The sequence below is a fragment of the Pan troglodytes genome, chromosome X (assembly GCF_028858775.2).
Source record: "Pan troglodytes isolate AG18354 chromosome X, NHGRI_mPanTro3-v2.0_pri, whole genome shotgun sequence".
Taxonomy (NCBI): domain Eukaryota; kingdom Metazoa; phylum Chordata; class Mammalia; order Primates; family Hominidae; genus Pan; species Pan troglodytes.
In genome coordinates, this window is record NC_072421.2 from 143,423,946 (window position 1) to 143,435,363 (window position 11,418).

An 11,418-nucleotide genomic window follows, 5' to 3' on the forward strand; every position below is an offset into this window, starting at 1 on the left:
CGCCTGGCTAATTTTTTGTACTTTTAGTGGAGACGGGGTTTCACCGTGTTAGCCAGAATGGTCTCCGTCTCCTGACCTTGTGATCCGCCCGCCTCGGCCTCCCAAAGTGCTGGGATTACAGGTATGAGCCACGGCACCCAGCCTTAAATGTACATTTTCTTACTCAGGGCCCAGCTACCTACCGGAACATAAGTACCAGGGATAAACCCCTTAGAGGCTCAACTTCACTCCCAGTGTTCAATCACAATTATTTTTAACCAAGAGATATTGTCACTAATGCCTCTGGATTCACGTTGCTGCCTTGCAACCATAGGGTGCCCAAAGGAAGGACTCTCCCAGTGGCAACCACGTGACATTGTGATCTCAACAACGAAGGTCAACAACAAAGTCTAAAGAAAGGGTTGCGTAGTGCGACCGAGAGACCCAGCTCCAAACAAGACTTTGTTCTGACTTGCTCTATGCCTGTCCAAGTTTGTGAAGATATGGTTATATGATTGAAAAATTGCAATGCATCCCATGTAAAGGGTAAAATTGTCTTCCTGAAATCTCAAGAACATCAGGTGAAAATCTCTGAGAACTCAGAAGATCGTTCAGCAAATCAAACAGAAAAAAGGCAAATATGAGCACTCTGTGAGCAATGCGAATTTAAAAATACCCCTTCACAACAGAAAGAAGGTAGACAATTTAGCAATAAGCCAATGCAGATTTGTCCAGAACATGAATGAAGAAAATATTGAAAGTGTCAGGAATTTTTAAAACCAGAGAATGAACAATGCACACGGGCCCTTCTAGTGCCTGGCATGAATCCACTGCATCAGGTAGCGATTGCTCTCAAATTAAACGCTGGATTTGGAATCATTATATTTAAAACAACTACTGAACCAAACAATATTAAAGCACAGGTACAACAATAAATTAGTGAGAAAATGTATGAAATTACCCACCGCAAACCGTGGTGTAAAATGGCGGTATTGCAAAGGTTATCGGGGAGACTTATTGACACAGACCGAGGGATGAGAACCAACAACTCATATTACACTCGGCAAACAGGATATTTGTGGGCCAGTCTTGGCAGAATATTAATCCTTGCATCTCACCAAAATTCTCCAAAAAATCCACTTTTCTGAAAAAACAATAAAAAAAAAAGTCTGCACAGAATCAGGATTTAGACTTTAAAATATGAAGCATAAGAACCTCTCCCTGGAGGTACATCCAATGGGAACTCCTTAGCAATGAGAGCAAGTTGTAGAGCAAAATCAGAGCATGCACCACATATGGACTAAGGAAGAAGTCCAGCCCTGCCCACCTGAGATCCTAGCTGCCTCAGGTCAGGAGTGAGGGAGGCTGCCTAAGGCCAGATGGGCCTTAAAGCTGGTTTTGTAGGGGGTAGCCTTGGATGATTGACCCAGAGAACACCACTCGATTCTGGCTTGCACATCTTGGCAGCAAGTGATACATTCGAAAGCAAAATGCCAATAGAAATACCGAGCAAAGTAACTAACTCGTGTGTGTTTCTACTGAGTCCCAGAGTTTCTCTAACTTTCAAATGCTCTTGTCTCTAAAAATCAGACAATACCTGCTCTCTGAGTAACAATTTACCAAGAATTGTGTAGAACCCTTATAAATATACCTGTAAAACATTGCTGAGGGATATAACCAAACCTCGCATCAAAGGATTTATCTACATATACGCATGGCAAGATCTTATACTGTAAAATAATGGTTTTTATCTCACCGGCAGTTTTCGAAAACTGCATTAAAAATCCCAGAGCCCTGACACTTTGGGGCACTGCTGGCCAAGAGAGATTTCTGTAATGACAGGAATGTTTTATATGCATGCTACTCATATTGCAGCCACTAGCCACTTTTGCCTATTGTGCGCTTGAGATGGGAAGTAAGATTGTATTTAATTTAAAATAAACTATAAATAGTCATGTGTCTAGAATTGGTGGGTTCTTGGTCTCACTGACTTCAAGAATGAAGCCGCGTACCTTCGAGGCGAGTGTTACACTTCTTAAAGGCGGCGTGTCCGGAGTTTGTTCCTTCTGATGTTCGGATGTGTTCGGAGTATCTTCCTTCTGGTGGGTTCGTGGTATCACTAGCTCAGGAGTGAAGCTGCAGACCTTCGCTGTGAGTGTTACAGCTCTTAAGACTGCTCCTCTGGAATTGCCTCTGGAGTTGCTCGTTCCTCCTGGTGGGTTTGTGGTCTGGCTGGCTTCAGGAGCAAAGCTGCAGACTTTCGCAGTGAGTGTTACAGCTCATAAAGGCAGTGTGGACCCAAAGAGTGAGCAGTAGCAAGATTTACTGCAAAGAGCAAAAGAAAAAAACCTCCCACAGTATAGAAGTGGACGCTACCGAGTTGCCACTGCTGGCTCCAGCAGCCTGTTTTTATTCTCTTATCTGGCCCCACCCACATCCTGCTGATTGGTCCATTTTACAGAGAGCCGATTGGTCTGTTTTACAGAGAACTGATTGGTCCATTTTGACAGGGTGCTGATTGGTACATTTACAATCTCTGAGCTAGACACAAAAATTCTCCATGTCCCCACTAGATTAGCTAGATACAGAGTGTCCATTGGTGCATTCACAAACCCTGAGCTAGACACAGAGTGCTGGTTGGTGCATTTACAAACCTTGAGCTAGATACAGAGTGCCAATTGGTGCATTCACAATCCCTTGGCTAGACATAAAGGTTCTCCAAGTCCCCACTAGACTCAGGAGCCCAGCTGGCTTCACCCAGTGGATCCGCACCGGGCCACAGGTGGAGCTGCCTGTCAGTTCTGCGCCGTTCGCCCGCACTCCTCGGCCCTTGGGTGGTTGATGGGACTGGGCGCCATGGAGCAGGGGGCAGCGCTCGTCGGGGAGGCTCAGACTGCGCAGGAGCCCAAGGTAGGGTGGGGTGGCGGGCGGGGGGGCACTCAGGCATGGCAGGGTGCAGGTCCCAAGCCCTGCCCCGTTGGGAGGCAGCTAAGGCCTGGCGAGAAATCGAGCACAGCAGCTGCTGGCCCAGGTGCTAAGCCCCTCACTGCCCGGGGCCTGCGGGCCCGCCGGCCGCTGCGAGTGCAGAACCCGCCGAGCCCACGCCCACCCGGAACACGCACTGGCTCGCAAGCTCCGCACGCATCCCGGGTTCCCGTCGGCGCCTCTCCCTCCACACCTCCCCGCAAGCTGAGGGAGCCAGCTCGGGCCTTGGCCAGCCTAGAAAGTGGCTCCCACAGTGCAGCTGCAGGCTGAAGGGCTCCTCAAGTGTGGCCTGAGTGGGTGCCAAGGCCGAGGAGGCGCCTAGAGGGAGCGAGGGCTGCAAGGGCTGCCAGCATGCTGTCACCTCTCAGTCACACCTGGTAAGTTCAACTTTAGGCAATCCATTCATGAAATAAAATTAAAGACTAATGACGTATTTCTCATACTAGATACTAAAATGGAAAAACTACCAAATTAAAACTGTAAGGTCTTTTAGCTCAAGAATGAACAGAGTTGAAACAAGTATTATACTAAGGTCAAATGCTTTTGGGAAAATTAGATGTTTGTGAAAAAATTAAACTATTAAATCAGCACTTCACAATTTACACTCAATAAATTTTATATGAGTTAAGAGGTTGAATTTTAAAATGTACAAGATAAATCTATTGATCTGGAAAGATTTCCATTTTAAGGGAAAAAAATAGAAAGTTTAAAATGCATAGCATGCTGGCTGTTTTAAGGAAACATTTGTTAAAGGTTACCCATGTTTTGGTATAAACAGAGGGGCCTCTCAGCCTGAGTTGACTGTTGGGGTATGCAGCATATTTGGAGGAGTTGGTGGGGGTGTGGGGTGGTTAGGCAGTGTGGGTGTGAATATGGACATATTTAAGTGGCTTTGTATCTATTTATCTGATGAGTTTTAGTGTGGTCTCGGGACTTCCAATAATGGATGTCTTAAGAGTATGTTGGAGGGGAGTAGGGACTCCCTAAATCCTCAGCCTTCCTTGAAATACAGTAATGCCCCATTTAACAACAGGGATACATTCTGAGAGTTCTGTCCTTGGGCGATTTTATCATTATGCAAACATCAGAGAGGATACTTGCAGGATAGATGGTACAACCTGCTACATTCCTAGGCTGTATGGTATAGCCTATTACTCCTTGGCTATAGCATGTTACTGTACTGAATACTGTAGGCAACTGTAATACAATGAGAAATATTTGTGTATCTAAACATATATAAACACAGGAAAGGTAGAGTAAAAATATAGCATTATAGACTTACGGGACCACCGTGTTACATGTGGTTTGTAGTTGGCCGAAATGTCCTTATGTGGCACATAACTATCTTTGCTCTCTTCCTCCGGTAATTTGAGCATATGTAATTTCTCTAATCAAAATAATTTTATTCTAAAACTGCAGAAAAATGTGTCTTTTATTTGCTTTACTACTCTTCCCTCTCCAACTTTAATTTTTCACATATTCAAGAGGAAAATGATATTTTCTAGTGAGAACAATTGCAATTGTGAAGATTTATTGAGTATCTTGTCCAGGTCAGGCACTGCACCGTGACCACATGAGGATCTTCTCCTCAAATCTTCACAACAGGCCCGTGCAGCAGATGGAATAATTACACCACCTCCCTTATCAAGTTGTCACATAGGTCAAGATTGATTCCACTTGAAAATACTTGGATAAACTGCAAATAAACCAGCATGTTCAGGGGTTATGTTACAAAGACATGATGCTAATTCTAATTCTAATCACATCCCCTGATAACATATTGCTTTGCTATCTAAAGTACAAACATTTTCCACTATGTGACTGCAAGGGACTTCTCTAATTGCTGTGGTTTGAGCCTCTTGCAAGCACTACTGGCATTCTCTATAATCAAAAGATTTCCAAGGTATTTTGCCTTTCATATGGAGAGGGAGTTACCCAAAAAACAATGCTCCCTGACTCGTGATACACGGCCATGTGTATGCAGCGTGTATGAGGATGTGGTAGGTGCTTTTTGAAATCTTTTTTATTATTAAATGTATAATAGTCACCTGATTTTCATGATGCTATGCAAATGCATAAAGAATATTTTTATCTAACTAGAAATTGTAAATAATAAATTAAAAATTATGAAAACTACTAAGTTGAATCAAATGGGTAGAAATAAATTAGATATATAGAAACAAGTCATTAATGAAAGGAGAAAATTAAACGCACAGGAGTAAACATATCAAGAATTATTCTAAACCTATAAGGAGAAATAACAAACATTTCCTAATGCATATGGAAAGCAGACTCCAATGAAAAGATACATACTCACATTACTCAGGCAGAACATCTGATACTTGTAATGAGATTTGTTTGCAGAATTTAATGTATGTTTTATGGTAATTGCATTTTTAAAATCTTCACTGAGGTGCTTTATTTTTTCCTGAATTTGACAAAGTGATGTTAAGTTCATCCAGAAATATATCTGGGTATATATTTTGAAAAAATCATAGAAAGTAAAACTAATAAAGGATATTTACCACACCAGGCGCTAATTGGCATTTTATGGTCAGAATAATTAGCCCAGTGTGGTCCGGGCTCACACACTGACAGTCAGGTCCACCGAACCGTGTTAATGAAGGAAATGCTGGGGAGGTGTCACAGCACAGTGTCACTTTACACACCATGTAACCAGATGATACCGTAGAATAACTTAAACAATTTCATTTAGAAATTTATGAAACCACTAACACTTCGACACGTATTTCTACAAAGCAGCTCTAAGTTAGGAAAGAATGTTTCTCTTCAGTGTTCAAAGTACAAAAGCATTTAAGCAAGAGTTGCAGCCAAGCCCTACGAGATGGAGATCTGTGTGCAGTTATCTCTGCCCCCCTGGAGGATGGCACAGCCCTAGGTGATTGATTATGCAAGGGCTTCCTCATCTCATCTTCCCAGCAAGACTTTGATGCTGATGTAATTATTACAACTAATTCACTGAGGTACAGCACAGATCAAATGAGGAAACCAGGAAACCGTAATGTCATTACACAAGGTTAAGGATGGTTATCATTTTAACGCCATGCTGATGATAACTAGACTTCCCATTTGGAATCTCCAGAACTATGAGGATGGGGGCTGTGAGTCAACCTGCTAACTAGCTGGGTTTAACCCTTGTGGTTATATTGCCAAGCAGTCTACCAAAACTATCCCAAGAGTGTGGCTTCCATGTGGCTGCCAGCACAAACCTGGGCAGCAAAGTCATATCTAACCACTTAACTGAACCGTGTACAGATGCCATCACAGAGTTAAACAATCAAGTCACTGTCCAGGAAGGAAAGGTCCCCAAAGCAAGAAGCCTCCTTGTTGTAAATGGCGATGTCTAGCACTTAAAGAAGATGATGTCCCCGTCCGGGAGGTGGGGGGCGCCTCTGCCCGGCTGCCCCGTCTGGGAAGTGAGGCGCCCCTCTGCCGGGCTGCCACCCCGTCTGGGAGGTGTACCCAACAGCTCATTGAGAACGGGCCATGATGACGATGGCGGTTTTGTCGAATAGAAAAGGGGGAAATGTGGGGAAAAGAGAGATCAGATTGTTACTGTGTCTGTGTAGAAAGAAGTAGACATAGGAGACTCCATTTTGTTCTGTACTAAGAAAAATTCTTCTGCCTTGGGATGCTGTTAATCTATAGCCTTACCCCCAACCCCGTGCTCTCTGAAACATGTGCTGTGTCCACTAGGGTTAAATGGATTAAGGGCAGTGCAAGATGTGCTTTGTTAAACAGATGCTTGAAGGCAGCATGCTCCTTAAGAGTCATCACCACTCCCTAATCTCAAGTACCCAGGGACACAAACACTGCGGAAGGCGGCAGGGCCCTCTGCCTAGGAAAACCAGAGACCTTTGTTCACATGTTTATCTGCTGACCTTCCCTCCACTATTGTCCTATGACCCTGCCAAATCCCCCTTTCCGAGAAACACCCAAGAATGATCAATAAATACTAAAAAAATTAAAAAAAAAAAAAAGAAGATGACGTGTTTTTAAAGTTGCACTGTATCAAATATACAGACGCTCTTGTAAGGCAGGTGTGGTGGTATCACGATTATCCCCATTTTACAGACGAAGAAATGGGGGTTCAGAGGTAAGACAATCAGTTTAAATCTAGATCACCTTGATTGATTCCAGGGCCTTTCAACTTACCCATACGCTGCACTGATTTCCCACTGGAGCCGAGCAGTAGGGAAGCACAGGGGCACACAGCTTGACGACTGTATATTCTCAATTGGGAGGTCAAGCAGGAGCCAAGACCTTATGAAATTGATGGGTAATTGCTCACGCTTGGAGCAGCCACTGAGGCTCCTCCTGCCATGCCATTCTCTTCAATCAGCTGAGAACAGATGAAATCACAAGTGAGTCATGAGAGACAGAAGCAAAACATTTTCAAATAACACTGACCTGAGCAAAGCCTCTGTAAACTTCTCTTCCAAAGTCACCTTCCTGAAGTATACTAGGGAGAAAAGAAATGGGTTAGGAGATTGTCAAGCCAAACCTCACCAGGATTTCCTCTAGCAAATTGCCTTTCCTTCAGATCAGCTAAGTCTTCACCGTCACATTGGCTCTCCATACTCTGTAGGTTGGAAGTGCACTCTACACAGCGTCTGCTGTCATCAAGTATTGTTCTATTTAATTCAAGTAGAACCGTGTGTGCAGTCCAGGACACAGGGGATAAAAGAGAGAGGCTTTCAGGGAACATGTCGATCATCATATTTAAGAAGAAATTACATTGCGGCATATGGAATTTAAATATCAACAAAACAGAGGGGAATCTCAAGGCTTGCTGGAAGTGGTGAGGAAACCATGAATTTGAAATGATGGAGTCTGTTCATCTTACAACAACACATAATGAGCACCAACTATATGCTAAGAATTTTGGCCAGGATCTTCTGTATCTATTATCTCGCATAATTCTATTCATCATCTTGAGAAGCTAGTACCCAGGGCCACACCTTTTAGATGAAGTGTCACAGAGATTATTAAATGGCCCAATGTGACTTACCAAAGGAGTGAGGTGGCTGGAATTCAAATTAATTGGGTCTGGCTCCAGAATCTGAAATCGTTCCTTTGCACATTAGTTGTTTGGGTGACATGTTTATCTGATTTGTGAAAAGAAATCAATTCTGATTTTATGAATGCCACTTCCTCTCCTTTCATATGTTTTGGCTATAGTGGCATGTTGTTTATAAGTGGAGGACTGACTTTACTTTCAGGCATAAGCATTAAGCTTTCAAAAGTGAGTTTAATCCCATAGGTCTCTAAGCAGTCTTTAAACAGACTTCTCAAGTTAAATAAAGTATGACAGATGGCAACATACTGTGAGCAGAGTATAATAATGATGTAAATAAAAAAATACAAAAAATGGCATTTGTTTCACAAAATGAAAACCCATTATGAAGGTTACTCTTTTGAATTTTTGGATTCACATAAAAAAAGAGATAGAATCCAAAATTATCTCAACGGCTAAAATGACAGAGTAGTAAATTTAGCAAGGTGAAAATTAATGTAGCTGAATGTGAACCCAAGATCTAGACTAAAATGAAATAAAACAAGCACAAGCACTGCCTATGTTTAGGATTAAAGAGATTTCACTAACCAATAGTTTTGTTTGTTTTGTTTTTTTCTAAAAAGGGGGTTTGCTGTTTTCTGCAAGCTCAGAATGAGTCAACAGTGTGATAAAGTTGCTGAATAGTGATTATGATTTTAGATTATATCAGAAGAAGGATGCTACGTAAAATGATAGTCTCTGTTCTGTGAGGAACAGGCTTTCCCTAATATTCTTAGTTCTTTTTTGTTTGTTTGTTTTAGACAGAGTCTCACTCTGTCACCAGGCTGGAGTGCAGCAGTGTGATTGTGGCTCACTGCAACCTCCACCTCCCAGATTCAAGTGATTCCCCTGCTTCAGCCTCCTGAGTAGCTGGGACTAAAGGTGTGCACCACCACGCCCAGCTAATTTTTTTTTTTTTTTTGTATTTTTAGTAGAGATGGGGTTTCACCATGTTGGCCAGGATGGTCTCGATCTCCTGACCTCGTGATCCACCTGCCTAGGCCTCCCAAAGTGCTGGGATTACAGGCGTGAGACACCGTGCCCACCTTTTTTTTTTTTTTTTTTTTTTTTGAGTCAGAGTTTCGCTCTTGTTGTCCAGGCTGGAGTGCAATGGCATGATCTCAGCTCACCGCAACTTCCGCCTCCTGGGTTCAAGCGATTCTCCTGCCTCAGCCTCCTGAGTAGCTGGGATTACAGGCATGTGCCACCATGCCTGGCTATTTTTGTATTTCTAGTAGAGACGGGGTTTCTCCATGTTGGTCAGGCTGGTCTCGAACTCCCGACCTCAGGTGATCCGCCCACCTCGGCCTCCCAAAGTGCTGAGATTACAGGCATGAGCCACCACGCCTGGCCCTGACTTGATTCTTAATGCCACATTTTTTGGCATGCTAGCTTACATCTAGAGGTGAATGGTCAGGATGGTAAAGAGTCTAGAAGCTTTGGAAATGAAAGAACTGAGGTTGTTTAGAAGATAAATGACTTAGTAGATTAAATACTAATGTCCTCAACTATTAGAAAGGGATATCATATGGAAAAGAACTGTGTGGTTCAAAAGGGACTAACTAGGACTTTAGCTCACTTGGTAAAAGTTATAAGAAAGTAGATTTTGGTCTGATAGTCAAATAAACTCTACACCAGTTAGAACAGTCCAAGATAATCCTCATGAGATAATGACTTCTAAATCTCTAGAGGTCAGATAAACCAGGGGTCCCCAACCCCTGGGCCACGTACTAGTACTGGTCTGTGACGTGTTAGGAACTGGGCCGTATAGCAGGAGGTGAGCAGTAGGCCAGCTAAGCTTCATCTGTATTCACAGCTTCTCCCCATCACTGGCATTACCACCTGAGCTCCACCTCCTGTCAGATCAGTGGCAGCAGTAGATTCTCATAGGAGCACGAACCCTATTGTGAACTACGCATCCACGGGATCCAGGTTGCGGGCTCCCTATGAGAATCTAACACCTGACGATCTGTCACTGTTTACATTATGAGGGATAATCCCCATTCATCTCAGAAGATAGTGCTCAGACACCTACTGGGCATGACAGACAGAAATACCGAGACTCAGAAACAGAAATTTCATGTGAAATTTTCCAAGCCTGACCTTCTACCTGAAGAAGCAATCCCATGTTGATAAGTGGTTTATCTCAGCTGTCCCCTAACTTTTTGGCCTCAGGGACAGGTTTCGTGGACTTGGGTGGGACTTGCCCCAAGATGAGACTGTCTAGTTGCAGGAAAACAAGCTCAGGGATCCCACCGATTCTACATTATGGGGAGTTGTATAAATATTCCATTATATATTACAATGTAATAATAATAGAAATAAAGTGTACAATAAATGTAATGTGCTTGAATTACCCGAAAACCACCCGCTGCCCCCAACCACCCAAGTCCATGAAACCTGTCCCTGAGGCCAAAAAGTCTGGGATCAGCTGAGATAAACCACTTATCAACATGGGATTGCTTCTTCATATAGAAGGTCAGGCTTGGAAAATTTCACATGAAATTTCTGTTTCTGAGTCTCGGTATTTCTATCTCTCATGCCCAGTAGGTGTCTGAGCACTATCTTCTGTGATGTATGGGAGTTATCCCTCATAATGTAAAATTTGCATAACTACATGGAAAATGAAACACAAAAGAAGAGAGGGTGGCCTAAAGGGAGAACTGGAATCATTTGAACAATTCTGTCTTAAGAAGCACGTATCATCTTGAACTAGGGATGGTAAGACAGCCAGATAATTATAAAGAATTGCACGCCCTATTTTACAAAGCACAGAAGAGTACATTAGGTTTGGCTTTTTCTAGGCAAAAAGGAGGCACCATGAACCCATAAAGATGATGAGAAATGTAGACAATTCTACATGCCTGGAAAAAGTGGTTACGGCTGCAAAGTGGAATCAATGAGTAAGGATTGGAGCCAAGTATTTGGAAAGCTAGCAAAGGAAAGCAGAGAGGATTCCTCAGAAGCTGAAGCTGACTCTGGAAGAAAAGAGAATAGAGAAATGAATACATGTGATTTTGCAACATGAAATACTGTGAACTGGAGTTGATGAATGGTCCAGGTGCTGAGGCCCAAATTTGGAGTGACTTTTTGGCAGAGTAAACACTATGACAGATGGTGTTTGCTTGAAAAGGCATGAGAGGAAGGATAATGGCCATTTACTTCAGTATATGAGGAATAGAGAAAAGGAATCCAAAGTATCTGAGAAAAGTTCAAGGTAAATAATTATTTAATGGAAATTTACCATGTTTAGGGAAGCCACCAAAATCCATCTAATACAGTATGGACCCATGGGTGCCCACAGAAATCAGTGACACACATTGAATTCTGGGAATGGAATCTAGTTTTACTTAGGTGGCTTTCAAAACCTTTTCGAG